Source organism: Otolemur garnettii, unplaced genomic scaffold, assembly GCF_000181295.1.
Source record: "Otolemur garnettii isolate 467f Iridium unplaced genomic scaffold, OtoGar3 scaffold00004, whole genome shotgun sequence".
Taxonomy (NCBI): domain Eukaryota; kingdom Metazoa; phylum Chordata; class Mammalia; order Primates; family Galagidae; genus Otolemur; species Otolemur garnettii.
The window spans coordinates 38,031,438-38,053,001 of NW_003852399.1; the positions used below are offsets into that span (position 1 = coordinate 38,031,438).

General features: G+C 35.2%; 1 protein-coding gene and 1 pseudogene across 1 annotated transcript in view; both read right to left on the minus strand.

Annotated features, from left to right (window-relative positions):
• Window positions 1-21,564, minus strand: part of CNBD1 (cyclic nucleotide binding domain containing 1) — a 403,074-nt gene that overhangs the window by 105,143 nt on the left and 276,367 nt on the right. The window lies entirely within an intron of this gene.
• On the minus strand, window positions 14,249-15,208 carry LOC100955804 (annotated as a pseudogene).

A 21,564-nucleotide genomic window follows, 5' to 3' on the forward strand; every position in this document is an offset into this window, starting at 1 on the left:
AGAAAAGTAGGACAAAGCTCAAGGCCTCATACTTCCTAAGTACAAAATATTCTATAGTAATCAAGGCAGTATGTTACTGGTATAAAGACAGACATCTGTAGTTCAATGGAACATAATAGAGAACCTAGGAAAAAAATCCATGTATATGCAGTCAGTTGATCTCAGCAAATGTGCCAAAAATACATAATACAGAAGAGTCACCTCTATGGATGGTGTTGAGAAAACTGAGAATCCACATATGAAAGAATGAAATTGAACTCTTTACAGCACATACATAATCTAACTTAAAATAGATTAAAGATCTGAACATAACACATGAAACTGCAAAGCTAGAAGAAAATTTAAGAACAAAACTTTATGACATAAGCTGATGTGATTATTTCTTGCATATGACACCAAAGGCCAAGGAAACAAAAAGCAAAATCAGACAAACAGAACTACATAAAACCAAAAAGGCTCCATGTGACAAAGGAAATAATTATCAGAGAAAAAAGACAACCTGCAGACTGGGATATACCTGTTAAAGGCTTAATATCCAAAATACATAAGGACCTCTAACTCAATAGCAGAATAGAAATAAACTTTTTTTTTAGGTGTTTTTTAATTGTTGGGAATTCATTGAGGGTACAAAGAACCAGGTTATGCTGATTGCCTTTGGTAGGTAAAGTCCCTCTTATAATTGTGTCCCACCCCCAAAAGTTGTGTCACACATGTGACCCCCCACACCCTTCCTTCTTTCCTCTCTCTGGTCTCCCCTTCCTCCACCCCCTACTGTGTACCTTTTTTCTAATAAAAATGAGCAATGGATTTTAATAAATATTTCCCCAAAGAAGACATACAAATATCTCTCAGTCATATAAAAAATTTCCAACATAACCAATTATGAGGGTAATGCAAATCAAATCAAAAAGAGATATTACTTTATAGCTTTGCGAATGGCCATTATCAGTAAACAATCCTAGAAATTGTATGCATTGGTAAGGATGTAGAGAAAATGATGGTGCATTGTTAATGGTAGAACAAATTGTTGCAGCTATTATGGAAAATAGTATATTGAAATTCCTTGAGCAGTTAAAAATGGAACTGTCAAATGAGTCAACAATGCTACTTCTGGATACTTATCCAAAATAACCAATAACAAATTTGTGCTACCATATTTGTTGCAGCATTATTCACCATAGGCAAGTGGTGGAAATGACCTGAATGTCCACTAAATGAATGCGGAAAGAAAAAGCAGTGATTTATCCACAAAAAAAAAAAAAAAAAGGTATTGCTGTCTTATTCTGCAAGCTTCTGCAACATGGATGAACCTTGAGAACAGGTGACATAAGTCAGTCACAGAAAGACAAATAATCCCATTTATGGGAAGTATCAAGTAGTCAACCTTATGAAAACAGAAAGTAGAATGGTGTTTTGCCAGGGGGTGCAGGAGATCAGGAAAAGAGGAATTGCTTTTTGATGGGTATAAATTTTCAGTTATGCAAGATGAAAATATTCTAAAAAATCCTGAACAACATCATACTTGAAGTTGAGAATGCTGTACTGCATACAGAAAATTTTGTTAAAACGATAAATCTCGTTATATTTTTATCACAGTAAAAATAAAGTGACTTAATGGCTTAGCCTATGAGTTACTATAATGTTTTCATTCGTCTCCATCTAAACATATCCTGTGTGATACACACACACATTTTCCTTTGAACAAAAAGATAATTCAATTGTATGATAACTTCTTAATCAATCATTGACTAAAGCGAGGTAATATAATTTTAACTTTGATAAAATAATTTGCCTCTTTCAGAAACTCCATAATTGTGATCACACATGATTTGTGTACAGAAACCACTGAAAATTGTCCCAGAAATGTTTTCAGTCAAATTTTCATAGAAGTGTGGAAATGATAAGTTATTTTTCAAGTTTGGAAAATTGTATTGCTCTACTAAGCCATAGAAACAAAAGTAGCTGGTTGAAATATGTAATTTAATGAAGCAGTTAGCATGCATCTCTTGTTATGTACAAAGCACTATTATTCATACTATCTTTAAAAGTTTGAAATATAGTTAATTTAAGGCAAATATTAAAAAGTTAGTATAAGAGAGTTAAATGGTATTCATTTGAAATCAATTTTCAATTTTTTTTCCCTTTCAGAGTTAAAAGAACATCTATCACAGAGTCATGCAAGGCAGAAAGGACACACTCAATATATTTTCCTTCATATGGCATGAAATCTGGATTTGAGTTTGGAATGTGTCATTCTAAGCCGCTCTCGATCTAGGGTGCATACTTTAAAACTTTCAGATAATTTTAAAATAGTGCCACTACTCAAAAAGAGAAAAGACAAATTTTTGTTATTAAGAGATTCAAAATTATAGACAAAATTTCATGCAAGAACATAAAATAAATTATTCAGGCTCATATGCATTACCCTTATCACCTCTCTGAGTACAATATGAACTTTTATGAGTTATATAGAACTTCTTTTTCCTGAATGACTTAACTCCTACTACATGCAGTCTTAATTTCATTTTTACAGAGCATTCTTATTGTGCAATCAATAAAGATTTGTTAATGAAAGTAGAAAGAGTAGAATTAGGGTAAAATACATTAATTTTCTATAACTTACTGGATTTATCACATATCTATTCAAAGTATATTTTCTTATAGCTACACAATTCTGGTAACAGTTTTGTTCTTATGTCCTATACGTTTTTTTGACTGTTAGAAATTTTCCTAAGAGATAAAATTATTTTATGCTTGTTCATTTATTATTTGTCAAATGAAACTCATGTAGGTTATTTTATGAGTGCCTAGTGAAGCTCCATTTATGTCAGGTAAAAATTCTATAAGTATTGTGAGTGGAAAAGGGAACTATGTTCATTACTTGTTGGTTTTATTACTGCTCCAGGCAAGTAATAAACAATGTAAAAAATACCTTTAGAACAATGTAAAAAATACCTTTGGGGACATCTGGTTCACTGCCTTTTATCAGGCCCTAATTGTGTTGTCCACATTGGCCATCTCCACTTCTGCACTAAGCATTGATTTATTGCCACTGCCTTGCTTCCTCCTCTCTGTTGAAGGTAAGTAGAGTCATCTTAAAAATAAAATAAAATGCTCCTTTCTCAATATCCTTCGTGTTCTCTCTGCACTGAAGGGCCATGTCTCTTGGGAGACCTTCTTGTGCCATGATTTATAAGACTACTGCATTGTACACACATTATTGTAAACATGCTCTTCTTATTTTAATTACCTGATAATTTGGTTTACTCTTCTTTTAATTGCTTAAAAATTCCTTGCTCCAAGATTCTTTCATTTTCTTGCTCCTCCTCTCTATATATTACAAGCCTTTTTTGGCCCTCCCAAAACACACGTCTTGGTGTCAGTCTTCCATAAAATGAAGGGTTAGATGACACTTCAAAGGAAGAGAATGCTACGGTGTGATCTGACATTTGTCACGATTATCTTTCCTCCTCCCCTCCCTGAAATTGGTCCAAGGCTCTACACCATCAACCACATAGAATATACATTTCTGGGATTTTGTCAACTCCTGTATTAATTTCAAATCTCTCCCTCCCTATGTCAATGTCTTTCTTCTGTCCTCTCTCCTCCTTTCCCTAAATGTTTTCCTGGTATTTCAGTATTAAGCTCTTTATTTCTGTCTTGTTTTTCTATTTCCTGCCTCTGGAACTTCATGTCATGAAAGGAGTACTGAGCATTCTTGCATGTGACAGCACCTCCTAAGGCTAGAGAAAAAAATATCCAAAATTATTACAGGGACAATCTGTGATGTGCACACACAGCTGAGAATAGTTTCTCTCCTCTGAGATTGAGCTCTGCATATGAACCCTCAAAATTCCTGGTGCATAGAGAGAAGGCAGTAGAATTTTTCTTTGGTAATGGGGAAAATTAGAGCTAAACTAAAGACTGTTTATAACCTGCTTGTAAAAGATTAAAAATAAGACATGAAAACTTCAAAAGCTCAAAAAAAATTATTTAAAAATTTGAGCACCCCCCCAAAATTAACATTTAGGTATTGGGAAGTCAAGGTAAAAACCACAAAGCATGCAAAGAAACATGAGAGCACAACCCATAAAAAAAATTAAAAAATAAATTATTTAAAATAAACCCAGAAGTGATATAGATGAAAGAATTAGAAGACAATGACATGGAAACCATTATTAAACATACATCCAATTTGTTTAAGAAAAGCATTTAAATATAACATAGACAAAAAAAAAGAACCAAATTGAATTTTTAGAGATAGAAAGTAAAATGTCTACTATGAAAAATATGATGAAATTAGTGTATAGTAGATTAAAGACTGAAGACAAAAAACTAATGAACTTAAAGATAAGGTTATAGAAATTATATAAAATAAGACACAGGGGCTCAGCGCCTGTGGCTCAAGCGGCTAAGGCACCAGCCACATACACCTAAGGTGGCGGGTTCGAACCCAGCCCGGGCCCACCAAATAACAATGACAGCTGCAACCAAAAAATAGCTGGGCGTTGTGGCGGGTGCCTGTAGTCCCAGCTACTTGGGAGGCTGAGGCAGGAGACTCGCTTGAGCAAGGAGTTGGAGGTTGCTGTGAGCGTGATGCCATGGCACTCTCCCCAGGGGGATAGCTTGAGGCTCTGTCTCAAAAAAAAAAAAAATAAGACACAGGGAGAAAAGAATCCAGTGTGCACACACATGCATACACACACATATACACACACATATACACACTCCTAATAAAACAATAGAGAGATGTGAGAAAAATTCAAAAGGCCTAATAAACATGAAATCGGTTTACTCCACAAAAAGGAATAGCCATTTGAAGAAGTAATTACAAAAAAAATTCACCCAATATTTAATTAAAATTAAAATGCCCAATAACAGCAGAATAAATATTGTTTACGAAAGCACACGAACACTTATAAGCATAGACCACATTCTGAGCCTTGAAACAGGTTTTAATAAGATAAAGTGATTGAAATACAAAATATATTCTTTGACTAAAATGAAATGAAGTTAAAAGTCATTAACTAAAAGATATTTGGAAAAATACAAAATACTTAGAAAATTAATATTTTCAAATAACTCATGCACCAAGGAGAAATTCATTGCAAAATTAGAAACATTTCGAGTGAAATGAAAACAAACAACATAACATCAAAGCCACTAGTTAGAGGAAACAGTATAAATGGCTAGGTTAGAAAAGAACAATCTCAAATCAACAATGTCAGTCACCACATTAAGACACTATAGGAGGGAATTAAACCCAATGTAAGGAGAAAAACCAAATGACCATCAACCCAGGAACGGATTAACAAACTATGGTATATGTACAGTATGGAATACTATTCAGCCATTAAAAAGATAGCTTTACATCTTTGCATTAACCTGGATGGAGTTGAAACACATTCTTCTTATTCAAGTATAACAAGAATGGAAAAGCAAATATCCAATGTACTTAATACTAACATGAAGCCAGTATTTGATCTGAGACATTCCCACTTAAAACAAAAGCTCAGTTCAATTCAAGTTGGGGGGAGGGATAACAAGGAAGGCATGAGAGGGGAGGAGAGGAGGAGATTGGTGTGCTAGCACTTGATGGCCACAATGTAAAGGTATATGGCAAACCCCTCCAGGGTTAGACACACTTCAAGAGGACTCTCTAATGAATGCAAATATGTAACCTAGTGGTTTGTACCCTCACATTAACCTGAAATTAAAAATACATATACATTGTGTATCTGTCTCAAGTGTAGGTATACTGGTGGTATAAATTTTTAGAAATAATCTTTACTGTGTAAAGATTTTTATTTTTTATAGGTTTGATCAAATTTTCTTGACCCATGTTCCATCAACTGAGATGCCTAACTAGAACGCCTAAGATTTTTGTTTTCTAACTTCCTGGACATACTTGTGTATTTATGAAATTTTAAATACTTGACAACATTTAGGTGGAAAATGCAAAGTATTTCCAAAATTATAAATGAAGTTGACTTATGCAGGAGTTTTTGTTCCCATTGGAAATTGCCTTTTCATTCTTTCAACTCTCTCCCCACTCCCTTGAGGTTCTACTATTCATTGATAAGAGTCCTCTGTATATAAAGAAACAAGTTCTTTCCTCTATATGTAACAAATTCATCAGCTTACTATTTTTATGTTACCATTTTATTTGTAAAAGCTTTTGACATGTAGAATAATAAACTTTTTTTATTTTCTGAGATGAATATTCCAATTTCTTTCACCTCTTTCTATTTCATTGTTTTTATTTTTTAATTGGTATATAATTGTACAAATTTATGGGGCACATTGTGTGATGTTTTGATACATTCACACAAAGTGAAATCATTGATCAGGGTATAAGAAAGTCCATCAATTCAAATATTTATCATATCTTTGTGTTGGGAACATTCTAAATATCTAGCTATGTTGACTTATACAATAAAGTATAATCTATTATTGCCCTACTATACTAACAAACAGTTTGATAGTACAGGGTTAGGTTACACTTTGTATATAATAGTAGTATTATTGTGTATAATAATTATGATTTTGTACTCATTAACTAATCTTCCTTCATCCTCCCACTCCGTCCTACCTTTCCCAGTAGCTACATTGTTGTCTCCTATCCCCATGTTGAACTTTAGTCCCCAAAGTTGGAAGTGGAGCCCAATGACAGGTGTTTGTGTCACAGAGTGGATTCCTCAAGAATATAGAAAATAACATCTCTGGGGCCTTATGGAGACTGAGTTCTCACTGCTAGTTGTTGTGAGATCTGGTTGTTAAAAAAAAGCCTGGCACTCCCCATCCTGTCCTCTGCCTCCATGTGATCTCTGTACTTTCCGGTTCCTTCAGCTTCCTCCATATTGGAAGCAACATGAGGGCCTCACCAATAGCCAAGTTGACACAGGTGCCATGCTTCTTGTATAGCCTTCAGAACTGCAGCCAAATAAACCTCTTTTCTGAATAAATTACCCAGCTTCAGCTATTCTTCTATAGTACCACAAACAGAAAAAACGCCAGCCAAGAGGACCTCCTCCACCGAAGTTTAGAAAATAAATGTGGAGGATTGTTAAGACATCATAGCTTACACAGAAGCTTATGCTACACCTGGAAGGTATTTGTCTCAGGTCATTATTCGCCCAAAGTCAAATATTTAATTTACTATATTTCTCTACAGTCTTGAAATAACTAACATCTCTATATTCTGCCCTATTTCCAAACATATAGTTTTGTGCTTTCTTAGTCCTTGATTAGTTTGACCACCAAATACAATATTTGTTATATTCTCTCAGTATTTTAAAAGTATTTTTGCTTATTTAATTGTCCATATTGAATTAATAACATAAAAAATTCCTATGGCTATTTTTTAAACTTTACATTGATCTAATGAATTCAGTGATAAAAGACATCTTTGCAGTAATGGGTTTTCTTATCCACTAACAAGATCCATCTCAGTTGTTGTTTTATTTTATCAGTTGAGTTTTGTTTATTTCATATAGAACCTTCAGCTTTCTTGTTAAGCTTATTTCTAGGTACTTAGTATACTGAACTGCTGTTATAGATATATGTAATATATATTATATATAATGCCTCCTTCCTTTAAATTTCATAAATAGCTATTATAAGATAACTTTATTAATCTTACAGTCTTTCACCTCACATAATTCCATATTTCTTAATAATTTTTTCATGGAAATTTCACAAATATTCAATTACATAATATCCTAAGAAAATAATAATTATATCACATTCCTTTTTTACAACTCCAGATTTATGATTTGTTTTACTTAAAAATATTAGCAAGCTCAGCACTTTAATGACAAGGCCTAGGGGTTTACCATTCAGAAGGCAGCAGCCGTGCTTTCGAGATAAAGAGATACAGAGCATGTTATCATACCATGCAATTTTTCATCTATTCTTATTATATTGAACATGTGTGTCAGAAATACAGTATGATTTTCCTCAAATACTTTTTAGCTGACCTGAAGATAAAAATGTGGTTTTTCTCCCTGGACATATATTTTAAAGAAATATAATAGCAGCTTTGGTTTAATTGACCTACGTCATGGAATTCATAGAATAAATCAATTTTGCTTTGGTGTTTTATTCTTTAAAGTGTTGTAAGATTATGTTTCCCAATACAATGTGTCAGTTTTTCATATGACATTCACATTTTAGATCAGTAAATAGTCCTTTGTTGTAGCATCTTTGCCAGTTTTCGCTTTCATAGCCTATTGAATTTGAAAGACAACAATGGCATCATCTGCTCTTTGAAAAATTAATCCAATTAACTAACTTTAGGTATATTAAAACATTCAAACTATTATTGTGTGTGCTTTTGGTGCTCAGCAAGAATCTCTCCACTATTCCAAAAAAGGTTATTCTTATCAGTCTTCTAAGATAGACAAAGTAAAATCAATAATTTTGTCCAAAAAATATGAGGTACAAAATGGGGGTTAAGGCCATAATCATTGAGTTGTTTTTGTTCCTGACATATTTTCTCTACTGTCATGTTGTAAGAACAGTAGCTAAAATAGTAAAAGGATTAAATTTATGTGACTACTTAATTTTTTTTATATTTTTCTATTTAAAAACAAGTCATTTTAAAAGTCTATATGTTACTTTTTCTAATCTAGTAAAGGGAACATGAGAAGAGAATAGGATTTATCAGATCTCCCTGAGATAAAGAAAAACATCACTTTCATTGTCTTTTTTTTTTTTTTTTTAGACAGAGTTTCACACTGTCTTCCTGGGTAGAGTGCTGTGGCGTCACAACTCACAGCAACCTCCAACTCTTGGACTTACGCAATTCTCTTGCCTCAGCCTCCCAAGTAGCCAGGACTACAGGTGCCTGTCACAACACCAGCTATTTTGTTGTTGTTGCAGTTGTCATTGTTGTTTTAGGTGGCCTGGACCAGGTTCAAACTGCCAGTCTCGGTGTATGTGGCCTGCATCCTACCACCTGAGCTAAGGGCACTGCTGCACTTCACGTTCAAAGGTACTTCTTGTCTAAGACACTGAATAAGTGGTTAAGATTGTTTGCTAAATGACAGAACTGAATGATAGGGTGAGGTAGTTACATAAGTGACAAAACTACACAATGTGGTTCGCATGCATTATAAAACTATTTATAGTTCCTTTAGTGTGGAAGAATTTCTCCTTTTTAAGCCTGTGTCTTAAATATTTTAAAAGTGGCATTTATTTTATTCATTTTATTTCTTCTCTTTAAGCCTGTATCTTAAATATTTTAAAAGTGGCACAAGTAAATAGGGAACCCAAGTTCTCTTTGAGAATAATTTCTTAAGCATATAAATCAAATTGTTCTGTGTAATATTCCAAAATAGTTACCATTACATCATTTGGACCTATGTCATTTCATTTTGGATAGCAACTCAAATTTGATTTTTTTTTACATTCTATGGCAAATATTTTCTCCAGATAAGTTCCTACAATATTTTCTAATATAACATTTGTCAAGCAAACATAAATAAATTAATATTAGTATAATATGTGCAAAAAGCAGCACACTTGTCCTTTCTGAAATAGAAGTTGGTCATATTGCATTTTAATATTATGCCTTGCCAATCTTTCTGGTTGAAGAATAGATTTTGTTAAAATAAATATCAGAAAATGGCACTACTGCCACAAATATGGTCAAAAATTTAACTGATGAAAAAATTAAAAAAGAAACAAACATTATGTCACTTAATCCTAAACTTACGTGAATGTCTAATTTTTCTGTGAACAAACGCTAATCTCATAGCTGTAACTATCTCCCTAAAACCTCATGTAAAATTTGGAAATCTAAAGAAACTAAAAGAGAAATGCAGGTCTTTGACATGGCTGCCCTCTACTGACCCAAGATTAGTCTTGATTCAAAAAAGAACCTTTATGTAGTATTATTTTCTGAGATTTATAAGCCATTTAAAATCCTAGATTTAATAAAACCATCCAAGAACACTATTTATTAAGTTAAAATATCAACATAGAACATTATGAAAAATTACTTATATGGCTCTCACTTTAGAAATACAAAAAAAATTAATAGAAAATATGAATGCTATAGTCAGAAAAGACAGATAGTCCTAGCAAAGTCTTATTTTCCTGTATTTATAAGTAATTTAAAAATCTACTGTATTTCATGGAATCTGAATATCTGATCATTTTTATCATAAACTCAGAGCTTTGGAAGCCTTAAACAAAGATATATTTGATATAAACTTAGGGCTGGGAATTTTCAAAGAGATCAAACTAATCATGTTTTTGTTCCAAGAGAATACAGAACATTGCACCTACATAACCTACACCTTGGTGTTAGTGATGATTTTGTTAAAGATAATTATCTCCAAATACTGACATGGGTGCTTTAAGGAGAAAGAAATCAAGAAAAGAGTGACTTGCTTTTGAAAAATGAGTAATCACTTACAATATTGCTCTAGTCCAGAAGATGATCAATTAGATATAGATATAGATATGATAGATAGATAGATAGATAGATAGATAGATAGATAGAGAATAGACATAGATAGAGGTAGATATAGAGGAGATAGAGATGAAATTGATACGTGAGCATAAATGGCAAAGGTATAGATATAAATACAGAGGTAGATACACATTTTTGCTTTGTTGAAACTATGGAAGCCTACGAAAACTTTTCATAGATAATAATTTGAGCAGGAATCAGGTTAGGTACTACAGAGGATTATATATTCTAAAGTCGTATTAAGATATTTACAAATATAAACACACAAAGCAATATCACTAGAAACATCGCTGCCTCTGAGAAATTTGGAGGAAAATCTGTAATTTAAAGACCAAACCTAACAGGAGATAGCACCAATTTTAGGTGCCAATAAATAGCAGATGTAGTAGAATATATAAGTAGAGTTGCTTTGAAATTTAGAAGAAATAGGTGATCTTACTCTAGTTAAAATGGCTGTTCTGGAGTAGCACTTTTAGAAGCATTCATTGGGCTTAGAAGTAACATGATTTAACAAGGTCTTGTGTAATTTTCCTAAGAAAGTAATCAGTTAATACTATTTTCTTGAGGAGAGGATAATTTTATAGGTTCCAAACATATGATATAATATATATATATATTCTTTAAACTATAAATTCATATGGCCTATTTACAATTGATGTCTAGCTTTGGAGAATATCAAATTGCCTATATTATTATAAACATTTAAAAGTATGGTAGTAGAATGATAATCTCAATATAAAAACAATATTTAAAAAAATTTGAAGATTACTTTCTCAAATAAATTATTGTAAGATGCCTGTAAATATCATTTCCTGATGTATTTAGAATGCAATTTAGCTTGTATATATTAATAATTTTAGAAATGTAAATATCACTTTATGAGGTCCATTAATATCCATGAATAGGATTTATGATATCTAATTCATAATCTTCACATCCTAATAGATCTATTTATGAGTCTAATATAGTCTGTTTTAAAACAAAAACAAAAATGTTGCTTATAAATACGTTTTTATTTTCCTGAGATAAATTTAACATGCCCACACACTCACAAATGCATCTATAAATAAATCATTCCAGAGAAACTGGGGACATTCAAATTCAAGGTAAAAATACCAAATGAACCTATATTGACATGGTTCACTATTTTAGCTATAGTAACATTTTAGAAAGTAGTCATTAAAATGATTTTAAGACCTTTAAAAAGCAACCATAAAGTTAATCTTTATTGATAGTTTCAAAAATTCATTTATAGAAATAGGTTATACCAATTTTTTTCCTCTTCACTGTTTAACAACATCAAAAGAGTATTTCATGTCCTAAAGCCAATATGGTAGCCACTCGCCACATGTAGCTACTGAGCATTAGACATGTGGCCAGGCCACGCAGAGCTGTTTGTAAGTGTAAAATACACATTAGATTTTGAAGACTTAATATGAAAACTTGACATAAAACAAGATTTAAAGGATATAATTATTTTATATTGATTACATGTTGGAATTAGATATATGTATTGAGTTAAATAACATAATATTGTAAATTTCATGTCATCTGCTTCTTTTACTTTTTAAATGTAGCTACAAGGAAATTTAGAATTATATATGTGACTTGCATTATATTTTTATTGGAAAATTGATCTACTTATTGCAAAACCACATTTATGATAACACAATTTAAATTATATTATACTTTAATAATTATTTGAATAGCAGTAATTTTTACTCTACATAACTGTTTAATATAGTGTTCACCTTTACTATACTTAACAAAATTAGAAGGCTAAACTCTAATTATAGGCTAAGTTTTATGGTTTTAAATCTTTTACTTCTCTTTTTATAGCCAAAGGCTTGCAATGGAAAAGAATTTGGTCATCATCGGTCATGACAGTTTTACCAAATTATGTACACATTGGTTCCCATTATTATTTCAAAAGTCATTCCTGCTTTCTAATTTCATCTTGTTAGACAAACTCAAGATGCCATCATTCACAAAAGGAACTCTTTGGTCTTGTTTGCTTTCACAGACTAATGAGCTGGGCCTTAGAATTTGGAAGCAAATAAAAGAATATCTTTTCTATTTTTACATTGTTCCCTTCCTCCCTCCTTAAAATCTGCTAACACAGCAAAGTCCACATACCTAACTGACTACTTCTGTTATTCTGGACTCCATCTTTGTTCATCTTATCTTACGAAGTGTAAAGAAACCTTACAAGGAGAAACCATTCCCAGGAGCACATATCATTAAAGATTATGTAAACTATTAAGCCCAAGATGGCAAGGATTTATCTTAATGTATTCTACAGATGGGAGATTAAAAGGGTACATCACAGGATCCAATAAAAATTGCTCCTTTATTAAAGAGATTGTTTTGGGTTTTTAGGAATCAGATTATATTATAATTGTACTTGATTATAAGCTCATTACAGAATGTCTAGTATGTCCAGGAAAGCAGAAAAAGGGCAATCAATATTGTCAAGCATTAATAATCATTGTTGATGGTTTTAATTACAAGTAATATTTATAAAGCAGCACTGAAGTTAGAATTTAAAGACGTTCTACTTTGAAAAATGTCAAAGTTACTGTTATTAAAATGGGATAGTATTTTTAATTCAATATTTCTATAGATTACAAGGATTACATATTTGGTGTGTTTAGAGAAAATAATTCAAATTTATTTTCATATATATGCTTTCCTTAAAGTGCAAGAAAATGAAATTACGCCATTTTATAAGGTGGAGAAAAATGCAGTTTTATTTCTAAATGTCAGGAGATAGAAAGATACCAAAAGTTAATTACAATAATAGGATATATAATTTTTGTCACGTCAGTATACAAGAGGTAATGGTCATTTGTGGAAAGAAGAAAGAGGAAAAGGAAAGTGCTCTATAAAGAGCAGTTGCCTGGGTTACCGATGCCAAGTTCTATTTACTCATGGGGAATTTGAATAGATGAGTGTTCTGTCATTAAAAAGTGTTTAATTATATCTTATCTACTTCCATGGGATTTGAATTCATTAAATAAATTCTTGTTTTAATTTAATTACTCTCTAGCAGCTGGATAATTATTTGAATAAGCAGTAATTTTTACTTTACATAACTGTTTAACATATTGTTCACCTTTACTACACTATTAACAAAATTAGAGGACTGACTCTAAGAAGGAAATTATACTCTACATAGAATGTTCGAAACATACTGTGGATATAAATATATTTGTGTCAAATTACCAAATCAATGGAGAACAAAATCAATAGTTTTATAGTGCATCGTTATAACGTTTTATTTTAATAATACTTCCTGCCACACTGTCCCTGAGGTTCATTATTAAAGCTTCTATAGCCATAACAGGAGAAGCCATTTTCAAGGAATGTTAATCAAATTATTAAATTTTATATAGTCATCACATATTTTTATTACAGATTATTACTCTGTAATAAAACAAATATTCTGAAAAACAAATATTCTATCAAAATATAAGGAAACAGTTATAAAGAAAAGAAAGTAAACCTCACTGAAAAAAAAATTAAAGGTTTTCGAATTGTAAAATTTTCTAACACGGAAAAGCCAATGTTGAAATATTAGATTATATTTAAGTAATCTTGAAAATTTTATTTGGAAAATAAAGTAATAAAATGTAAATATTCTGCATTTGTATCTTAAAGGATCAATTTCACCATAGATCTTTTGATTTTTTTTTTAACTTTTAACAGAAGTAAGCCTTTATTTGCCTGTTCTGAAAATAAAGCTGGCTGAGTTTGCTCTTTTGGTGATTAGTCAAAGAGACTAAATTCCATATCCTCGTCTGACTCCTCTGACTCTTCTTCGGCTTCAACCTTGGTTGGGGCTGCAGTGGCAGCAGGAGCAGCAGTGGTAGTGGCAGCCACAGGGGCAGCAGCCACCAAGGCAGATGGATCAGCCAAGAAGGCCTTGACCTTTCCAGAAAGTGGGAAGGTATAATCAGTCTCCGCAGAGAGAAAAAACAGGACTCTCTTGTAACCATTGATGATGGAATGAGGTACTGATACAACAGTCGGGTAACCAATCTGCAGACAAACACTGGCAACATTGCGGACACCCTCCAAGATGTGAGAATGCCTTTTCCTCTGTAATGTTGAGCCCTTCAGGGTTGTAGATGCTACCATTGTCAAACACCTGTTGAATGACCAGCACAAAGGAGAAAGGGGAGATAGTCAGCATGTTCAGCTGTGTGGCTTCGCTGGCTCCCACTTTGTCTCCAGTCTTAATCAGCTGCACATCACTCAAGATTTCAATGGAACCCCTGGAGACTTTAGTAGTGATACCCCAAGCCTGGAAGAAGGAGGTCTTCTCTGGTCCCAGACCAGTGTTCTGATCTGGCATGGTGAATTCACATGGGTCAATGGCACATGTGAAGGGCAGCAAGGGCAGCAGATGGCACCTTTTGGCCAGCAGCATGTCCCTGATCTCAGAGAGGTCCTCCTTGGTGAACACAAAGCCCACATTTCCCTGGATATAAGGCAACAGTTTCTCCAGAGCTGGGTTGCTTTCCAGATGTCCTTGGATGGCCTTGCACATCATGGTGTTCTTGCCCCTCAGCACCACAGCCTTCCCTCGAAGGGACATACAGATCTGCTACATCTGCATGGAGCCTACATTGTTCCCACAATGAAGCATTTTGTATAATCCTCCAAAAGTTGGATGATCTTAAGGAAGTAGTTGGACTTCCAGGCTACCCTGTCTTCCCTGGGCATCACGGCAGTGCATCAGGGATTGCCAAGAAGGGTTTAAAGACAATGTCACTCACCTGAGGATGTCTGGTGAGAAAAGGGCCATACATCTTTTAATAATAATAAAAAAAATGTACATTAAAGGTGAAGCTGAAAAAAGTGGTAAGTGGTAAGATGACAACAGCCAAGGACTTGAGTTTTAAAAACCCGAATAAAGGTGATGGGGGAAAATATGTCTTTACAACCTAGTGAGTAAAAAAAAAATTACCGTGTAGTGCCAGGACTATGGATGAAAACTTGAATTAAAAATATTTACCCATAGGTGAAGCGATCAATTCAGGAAGCTATCATTAGCTCAAATGAGGAGTAAGAAAAAACAAGCAACTCTTCCTAGAAGATTTATAAATAATGGCCTATACCCACAGAAGTCTTGAGACTGGAGACAGGTGGTCCATAGTTGAGTACCTCTGGGAAATACTATGAAAGGTTTGTTTTGATGCAACAGGTGGTGATAGCACCTAATGACCAATCATATCCAACAAATCCTCTCTCCCATTCAGTTTCTACTTTATTTATTGGAAAATAATCATTTAATTTTTATCAAGATAGATAATGCATATATATGTATGTATATATATATATATATGTCCATGAGATATTGAAAATAATTTTAAAACATATTTGTATTCATTCATTAGTTTAAAATTACACTCTTCTAATCCCACCTCTTTGAATTTTGTGCAAATAAATAAAATTATACTCTTTTATATTTGTCTAATTATTAAACTTTTGAGACCAAAAATCAAAACTCAACCTGCCGTGCATAGTAATGAACACATATAGTTACCCAATATTTGGTTTTAAGACTTTAAACATATTTCTTCTCATACCACAAAAGAATCTATCATAGTGTTATGTACATACCAGATATTCAGCAAAAATTTTAAATAAAGTCAAACGAAAAAAATTCTAAAAATGTGCCTATTCACAAAGGATATCATTGATTAATGGACAACCATCGCATAGCCCATTACCTTGTTCATAAGTACGGACAACAGGCTCCTTTTCTTTAATGTAAGCAAAGCTGTACTAGGAGAGTCATCAAACAAGATTTCAATATGGAAGAGAAGGAAATTAAACACACAGAGGAAAAGCTCACTGGCAATCTGCTTTTCTAAAGGAAGCCTCACTCCAGCTGTTTTATTCCACTCATCACTTGGGATACTAGGGGCTGAACATTGAAACTCTCATGCTCATCACCATGTTTGCAAGATAAAGCAGCTCTCTGACTTATTCCAAATGCTGTAGAAGAATATCAACTGGGCAGAAGAGAGGTCAGAATCAAAATTAAACAAAGGCTGTAGAAGATGTAGTTTTCAGCTTTTCAAGCTTTTGCAAATAAGGGATTAAGCAATGTGTCTACAGTATTCATGACTTTCAGAAGTTGTTTCTGGCACTGATAGTAATAAGAATAGGTATAATGACAATGTAGGAGGGAAAATAAGCTTGCATTCTGTTTGACAGTGATCATACCATTTGTTATTCTAAATAGTAGTAAATTGGCTGCATGCTTAGTGAGATTTAGGCATAATGACTAAAAATAAAAACAATTAGTTGATAGATTCTACAAATTCTTTTACTCCATGTGATTCACTGAAGAGGACGACTTTCAAACATCTATTAACTATTGTGGTCTATAATACCATGCTAATGTTTGTCTTTTTTTATTTTTTCATGCAGAATTTTTAAATTTTTAATTAAAATCATAACTGTATGCATTTATGGGGTACAATGTGATGATTTGATATAGAGTGTATAATGCTTAAATCATACTGATTAACAGCCATCACCTCACTTACTTATTTTTTGTGGTAAGACATTTAAAATTTACTCTTAGCTATTTCAAAATACATTCTTGCTAATGTTTGTCTTATTTAACCTCATTTCAAATCCATATTGGCTTTATATTATATGGATTTTTAGTTTAAAGCACTAAGCACTTGAGAATTCCTAATGGTTGATTTACTGTGATGATACAATTCTTGTAAATTTCTACTCAAAAATAGTAAAGCAATAGATAGTGTTTTAATCAGAAAATTTAATAACACATGTATTTCAGATACCATAAGATTAAATCAGAGAAAATACATGTTAAGTGTTAATGCAGCCTCAATCTATCTAGCAGCAAAGAGTTAAATTATTTTATTATGGGTGAAATAAGTCATAACTCTGGTATAGGGGCAAAACCAACATCAAAATACTCATTCAGTGGAATTCTGGGAAGATGGCCGACTGGTAGCAACCCTTGTCAGAGGCTCCTGAGCAAAGGAAGAAAAACTGGATGGTATCAGAATCTATGAACTCAAAGACGGGGAGCTGAGCCCAGAAAGAAGTTTGGCAAGCTGTAAATCCAAGGAAAAGCATTTAAGAACACAAAATACAGGTAAAAAGCAGGCCCCAGAACTGCTTGCTAGAGCCACAAACCTCCCATGGGCAGCAGGTGGCCGCAGAGGAGCCCCCAACTCTAGGCAGGCACAGAACTACTTGCTAGAGTCACATGCACCCCATGGGCAGAAGTGGAGGAGTCCCCCACTCTGGGCAGGCCCAGAACTGCTTTCTAGAGTCATGCCTCACGGGCAGCAGAGAAGATCCTGGCTCCAGGCTCCCACTCTGGGCAGGCCCAGAACTGCTTCCTAGTGCCATGACCGTCCTGCAGGCAGCAGTGGAGGAGGCCTCCATTCTGGGCAGGCCCAAAACTGCTTGCTAGAGACATGCACAACCACGGGGGCCAGCGGAGGAATTCCTTGCTCCAGGCACCCATGCTGGGTGGGCCGAGAACTACTTGCTAGAGCAGTACACACCTCACAGGTGGCAGCAGAGGAGTTCCCCGCTCCAGATACCTGTGTTGGGTGGGCCCAGAACTGTTTACTAGAGCCATGCACATCTTGCAGGCAGTGACGGAGGAGTTCCCTGCTCTAGACTCCAGTGTTGGGCAGGCCCAGAACTGCTTGCTAGAGCCACATGCAACCCACAGGGCCACTGTGGAGGAGTCTACTGCTCTGGGCAGGCCCAGAACTGTTCACTAGAGCCACATGCGTCCCACAGGCTGTGGCAGAGGAGTTCCTTGCTCCAGACACCCATGTTGGGTGGGCCCAGAACTGCTTGCTAGAGTCACATGCAGCCCACAGGGCCACAGTGGAGGAGCCTACTGCTCTGCGCAGGCCCAGACTGTTTGTTAGAGCCACATGCGTCCCACAGGTGGCAGCAGAGGAGTTCCTTGCTCTGGGCTCCTGTACCAGGAGGGCCCAGATTAGCTTGCTAGTGCCGCATACATCCAGCAGGCGGTGGAGGAGTCCTCAGCTCCCCATTCCCCTGCCCCTCAGTCACCCCAACAGGGTGAACTAGAACTGATCTGGTCACGTGGGTGCCCTGCGCCACCCCTGCCATTCCCCCACCCACCCAGTTGCCCCAGAAGGGCTGAACTAGGACTGATCTAGCTGCTGAAATTCTCCTGTTCCCTGGCAGGGCCAAAGTAGGACTGACCTGGCTGTGTGGGTTCCCCGCAAAGCCGCTGCAATTCCCCTGCCTCCAAGTTGTCCCAGCGGGACTGATCAAGGACTGTTCCAGCTGCTGCCATTCCTTTTCCCCCCAGTCACAGGGTGGGGGGGTGAACTAGGAGTGATCTGGCCACTGCCATTCTCCCGCTTCCCCCCGCCGCCCCAGCGGAGCCGATAGAGGATTGACCCGGCTGCCGCCCATCCCCTGCTCACCCCCCACCCCTGTCGCCCCAGTGGGGCTGAAGTAGGACTGATTCGTCTGCTCTTGTGCTCCGCACAGCTGCTGTTATTCTCTTGCCCTCTGGTAACTCCAGAGGGGCTGAACCAGGACTGTTCTGGCTGCACAAGTGCTCCGCACCATTGCTGTAGTTCCCCTGCCTCCCAGTCACCCCAGTGGAGCTGAACTATGACTGATCTGGCCTCTGCTGGTCTCCTGCCCTCCGGTCGCCCTGGGGGCTGAAGGAGGGTTGATCTGACTATGCACGCTCCCGTGCAGCAGCTGCCATTCCACTTCACCCTGGTCACCCCAGCGCCCAAGAACTGGGAGAAGATGACAGACACACCCTGTCTCTCTGGGCAACCAGAAGATGCCACTGACTGAACAGTACTAATAAGGTAAACTCAGTATGGGGCGGAATCAGTGGAAAAACTCTGGCAACTTGAATAACCAGAGTAGATCATCTCCTCTAAGGAAAAATAGGGCAGATGCAATTGAAGACCCCATCCATAAATAGATGGCTGAGATGTCAGAAATCAAGTTCAGAATTTGGATAGCAAATAAGATTAACAGAATGGAAGAAAGGAGGGAATTAGAATTTCAAGAAATTATTCAAAAGATATCTCAAGAAATTATTCAAAAGATGTCTCAAAAATTCAATGATTTCAAAGATAAAATGATCAAAGATTTTGAAACACTAAGACAAGAAGTTGCAGCCCTCAAGGATCTGAAAGATATGTTGGAATCCCTCCGTAACAGAGTGGAACAGGCAGAAGACAGTATTTCTGACATTGAAGACAAAGCTTTTGAACAAGCACAAGAGCGCAAAAATCAAAAGAAATGGAAAGCAAAATTGGATCTTCCTCTCAGAGAGCTCTTAGATAATTCGAAAAAAAGTAATATTCACCTTATAGGAATCCCTGAAGGTGATGAAGTTGCTTCACAAAACACAGAGGCTCTTCTTAATGAAATTATGAAAGAGAAATTTCCAGACATGCCAAGAGATTTGGAAATTCAGATAGCAGATAGTTTCAGAACCCCAGCATGACTCAACCCGAACAAGACATCCCCCAGGCACATAATAATTAACTTCACCAAAGTTAAGATGAAAGAGAAAATTCTGAAAGCAGTCAGACATAAGAAAACCATAACCTACAAGGGGAAGAATATTAGGATGGCTAAAACCTTTCAGGCTAGAAGAGAATGGTCATCGAATTTTAATCTTCTAAAACAAAATAACTTCCAACCCAGGATCCTGTATCCAGCTAAACTGAGTTTCATCTATGATGGAGAAATTAAATACTTTAACGACATCCACATGTTGAAGAAATTTGTCATAACTAAACCAGCCCTCCAGAAAATTCTCAAACCTATCCTCCATAATGACCAGTGCAATCCTCCACCACAAAAGTAAACTAACTCAGAAACTTTTGATCAAATTCCAACTTCCAATATGGCAAAAGAATTAAAAATGTCTACTGGACTTTAGAGCAACTCGATGCCCAAAATTTTAACAGACTTACCAATAATTTCAATCAATGTGAATGGCTTAAATTGTCCTCTAAAGAGGCATAGATTGGCTGATTGGATACAGAAACTCAGACTGGACATCTGTTGTATTCAAGAATTGCATCTTATTTTAAAAGATAAATATATGCTTAGGGTAAAGGGATGGTCATCTATATTCCAGGCAAATGGAAAGCAGAAAAAAGCAGGTGTTGCAATTTTATTCGCAGATACAATAGGGTTTAAACCAACAAAAGTAAGCAAAGACAAGGATGGCCACTTTATATTTGTTAAGAGTATGACGAGATATCAATTATCAATATCTATACACCCAACCAGAATGCATCTCAATTTATAAGAGATTCTCTAATAGGCATGAGCAACTTGATCTCTCCCAGCTCTATCATAGTCAGAGATTTTAACACTCCTTTGGCAGTGTTGGATAGATCCTCCAATAAGAAGCTTAGCAAAGAAATTTTAGATTTAAATTTAACTATTCAACTTTTGGACCTAACAGACATCTACAGAACTTTTCATCTTAACAAAACTGAATATACATTTTTCTCATCAGTCCATGGAACATACTCCAAAATCGATCACATCTTTGGTCATAAGTCTAACCTCAGTAAATTTAAAAGAATAGAAATTCTTCCATGCATCTTCTCTGACCATCATAGAATAAAGTTGAACTCAGTAACAACAGGAATTTGCAGTCTTGTACAAAAACATGGAAACTAAATAACCTTATGCTGAATGATAGCTGGGTCAGACATGAGATCAATAAGAAAATTACCAACTTTTTAGAACAAAACAATAATGAAGAAACAAGTTACCAGAACCTCTGGGATACTGCAAAGGCAGTCCTAAGAGAGAAATTTATAACGTTGCAAGCCTTCCTCAAGAGAATGGAGAGAGAAGAATTTAACAACTTAATGGGACATCTCAAGCAACTGGAAAAGGAAGAACATTCCAATCCTAAATCTAGCAGAAGAAAAGAAAGGAACAAAATTAGAGCAGAATTAAATTAAATTGAAAATAAAAGAATTAGAGAACAGATAAATAACTCCAAAAGTTGGTTTTTTGAAAAGGTCAATAAAATA